Consider the following 4,764-nt stretch of genomic DNA (forward strand, 5'->3'; position numbering starts at 1 on the left):
CATCTAGGTCATCAATACCTTTGATCTCTTTAATTGGCACGTCTTTCTTGCCTCCTTCAAAAAAATCAACTTTTTTAATCTCTGGATCAGTAGGTTTGCTATCTTTTTTGCTGTTGTATGTTGTTTGTGCTATTTCATCAACCAATTTGAAACCATCCTTATCATGCATCTACCTGAAACACTTTAGAGTTCAACATGATATAAACAGGTACATCTTCTGGAATAATTCCATAATAGTATGATTCCAATTGAGGTTCATCAGCTATTGTTGTTTGTTCAACGATAGGTTGATTTCATTATATTTACCTATCCATTTGACAGAAGGATTTTTGTGAGTCCATTTAATTCCAATTAATGATCCATCTTTTTCTAAAACTTCACCAGTTAACTTACGTCCTTGAGAATCAACATTCACAAGAGCAGACTTAAAGCTAATTGATGTCTTAGTGTAACCAAGGGATTGAAGTGAAGTCATGAAATCTTGTAAGAACAGTGGACGCTCCTCAAATGAACGGCCACATGCCACAATACTAATGCACCCAACATCTTGAGAAAGTGTTAGTTCATTAATTTTCATTGCTATCACATCAGGAGATAAGCTTCCTATAGTATGCAAATCAGTATTGCCATGTCCAACCACTTGAATTCTTGTATTCAACCATTCAGTTGGTGGATCATCAGGGTGGTAATTTTGTACAAATTTTTTGGTTGAATCATCCAGTCTCTAATGTGTCTGAATCTGGGTCAATCTGGACAACACTTGATATACCAGAATTTTTCTTTTGCAGAAAGTGTGCAGCTTGTTGAACTACTTCATCATTTCCCACAACAACAATATAATTGCCGATTGTAGTTTGATGTTGCAGAAGCTGTTTTATCATTGAATACTGCTAAGAGCAGTGCCATCAGCAATGGCTACTTTAAATAGCAATGCTTGAGCCCCATTTTCTCATCTGATGTAGATTCTGAAATATATTATATGCATTATGTAAATAGCTATAGACTGCTTGAAGCTTATCATTGATTATTAATCATTATTTATTTTTACTGGATTAATATGAAGTTTAAACGTGTGGGAGCAAACACCACACACACACACTTTTGCTAGCTAAAGGAGAGCATTGTCTAGAAAAGAGCATTATTTGGAGTAACAGCGCATACGCAGTAAGTAACACACGGTCAGTCCATCACCTAATCAAAAGTGTTGCATCCAATAATGTGCAAACTGCTAGTGGTATACCCACTGAGTATACGTACAATGTAACCCAATTTTGGAAAACCATCCTTTTGAGCACAAGCAAAATTTGCAGGAAAACTCAATTGAAAATTTCAGATATTTTGATAAAGCAACTATTAAACCTTCTTACTGTGAAATTTCACACCCAAAGCTTCTTTCTGTTAGGAGATATGGATGATTTTATCAGACCATGTAGTGATTTCACCATGCGTGGGACACCAATTAACTTACAAATGGGGTGATTTGTTCAGGTGCTAGAACGGTTAAAACTAAGTCTTAGACAATGATACATGGCATTTAACTGAAGAAAAGGACCAGAAACACTTGATTTAACTATCAGAAGTATCTTTATAATACTTTCAGACAGTAGGAATGGAATTATTTGTAAACAAAGTGATTTTTCACCATTTGTCACACTTAATTAATCACTCACAGAACTCAATACATTACTACAAAAAGTTGCTTTGTAATGTATTAGACAGTAAATTGACCATATGTCTGGAACCCTTCAAGATATCGAAGTTGAAATTTTGACACAAGGTGGATAAACACCCAGTGCCTCATTTTAGCTAAAAAAGAGAAAATTGACCAATGTGCCAAAAAGGATGGTTTTCACTGAGTTTTTATTTATGTATAGTAACAATACTCATCCGATCACTTGTATGTATGTACGCATAATTATGCCTTTCTATTGCAGGGTAAACTCAATCTAGCATGTTTCCTTTTTCCAGAATACAACTTGCTTGCTTAGCCATATCATTCCCAACCACGTAGAGTACAAATTCAGCAATCATGTGTTTGTATGTGTGTGTCATACTGTGCGTTTACTGAGGTTTTACAGCGTAATACAAAAAATAATATGGTCACACATTAAGGAGATTTATTCATCAGTATAGTACAGTAGGGCAATCATAAATGGGGTAATCGGATAAGGCTCACATACACTCTCTCCCTACAACAGCTTACTTGGGTGAAAGGTTCCACCCTCCTTCAGTGGTCCCCCTTTCTGTGGCTTGAGTATGAAGAACTTGGTGGTGCGGAAACAATTACTGACACCAAATTCTTCCTTATACCCAAGTATCTATTGTCTCACATTAATACCCATTTTTCACATTGGCCTCGAGTAGAGCTGGAGATTTATTCCAAAAGGCAGTCGAGACCTGTACAGATACCAAACCAACCCTACAATCATTAGCTTGTGGAAACAGAAGAGTACTCAGGGCAACAGAGACTGATAATCAACCAGATGGGAGGCCAGATAACAAGTGAGTGACCAACATTAACTGACAATCAATAGAAGAAGCATCATAATGACAAACTATGTCTAATAAAGTAAATCATAGCATAGAAAACTGTAAACCATACACATTGTTTATTCTCTTCACCACACGTAAAGCATTTATTTTATAAACTTTTGCCTGCAAACTTAATTATTTTATTTTACAACAAAAAAATCATGCATGGTATATATCCAGTTACAAATTACATTCAATATGTTACTCTGTCATAACAGCTAGTGGCTTCATATTGCTTGTCAGTAATATACAGCATAGGGCAGTGTTAAGCAGTAATAAAAAAGTGTTGTGTAACAACTATGGCATTGAAAACTTATTATATTAATAATAGGCACAAATTGACCTGAAACGAGCTTTAATTTGTATGACTTATCAAACTGACACAACCAGACAAGAAAATTAATAGAAACTTTTATTGAATGGCATAAAATACAGCTTACAAGCAGCAATGCATGTGCATCAAAGAGTAAAAGACAAAAATTAAACTTACTGGCAACACAAAATCATCAGCTGTTGCAGTATAACAGTTAAAGGTACCAGTTCAGTTTCACAGATGCAGTTGTTATCACCAGATAGTAATATTTATTGTCTTGATAAGAGTGTTCACTGATAAACTAGACTTGAAAAAGTTCTTCTTTTAATAGTTACCAGTCCCGAGGTTATTGTGATTCACACCTACTCATGTGCCATCTATGATGAATGGAGCACATATATTACTTCTTTTAAAACCTTTCAAAAATGAAATCGAGCTCTTTTTGTTAAAACTTCAAACTGTAGAGGTTGCAAAACCTATGGGTAGTGTAAATACCATTGTGTAACTCATGCAGGTATAATAGTTGCAGCCAGTGTGGGTTCTCTTCCATGATATAGCTCAGTTATACAAAGAAAATTTATGCAATCGAATGGTAGTTTAACCTAAACAAAATGTGTACATATGCAGGATATACCAACAAGGTATAATAATTGAGGATGTCGTTGTGTCAGAAGAATTAACATAGCATTATTAAGGTATTTTTTGCTCAAACTATCCATTATGAAGTATATAGTTGCAGCTAAAAACAACAATGTCTAGTTGTAGAAATTTTACACACTTAGAACTTGTTGCTGAATTGTGTAGAAAATGTGTAGAGTTTTCAGATTAAACTACGTGTGGTAAATATTCCATAATACATATCACTAATCATTTCATACATACTATTATAGTAGGAGCATTCTCAGTGTTATGTATTAATAGTATTGTGTGATTGTATATGTTGTTATTTTGTGGTGTTATATTGTGGGCTTGTGGAACTTTCAATTGCTATAGTTCTCTGTGTCAGTTGAATTGCATGACTCACTGTGCATAATGATTTAGCAGTAGTAACTTGATCTTAACAATCAGTATAATGGATCCTTGAAAACTAATTGGAAGTGTATTTGAAAGACATCACAATTATGCATTGTAACTTTAGCTGTTTGTGTGTTCCCTTGGCACTTTTCTAGGTCACAAGTTGTTTTGAGATCAAGTCACCATCTGGACTTGGATATTATTCTGCATCTGAGCATCAAATGTCCCTGCTGTACAGGCTATTAGCATTTAGTGTCCCTATAGTGGAATATAAACCATATAGTTACTACTTGTGAGAAGTGTTGACGTTGAGTAGATGCAGGAAGAATTCCAGATCCCAGGCTGTGTGGCACTTGCCTAAATTGCAAGCTGTCTTGGGATCAATCAAAACTGACTACCAGTTATGTGCCTAGGTAAAGCCAGTGAATGAATTATACTCTGGTACGTATTTGATGCAATAGATCGCTGAACATTCAATGAGGTATGTATATGCTGATAATCTAATGAAACCAATGGTATAGTAGTACTAGCAGTATACGCACATTCCAAGTAAACCTTATATTTGCACGTAGCTATATACAGTGCCCTTTTTATTGTCGAGATTTTAGAAATGCTAGTATGAAGTTCTACGACAGTCATATACATACTAATAGTGGCATTGTTTGTGTGAAACTGTTTGTCATTAACAGGAACTGACAGATAATTACAAGTACATGATGCATTTTTTGAAGTGTGCATTGTAGCTATACATATGGTTGCTATACAAGAGATGAAGCACATATGTTCTCAATAGTGATATATGCAATGTAAACATGTGACGTGTGTGGAGAATGCATGAACTAAAGATGTGCAAAATGTTCTCTTACATGACTTTATTGAAAAGATTGTACGAACTAAAGTTGATG

This window comes from Dysidea avara, chromosome 6 (genome assembly GCF_963678975.1).
Source record: "Dysidea avara chromosome 6, odDysAvar1.4, whole genome shotgun sequence".
Classification (NCBI taxonomy): Eukaryota; Metazoa; Porifera; class Demospongiae; order Dictyoceratida; family Dysideidae; genus Dysidea; species Dysidea avara.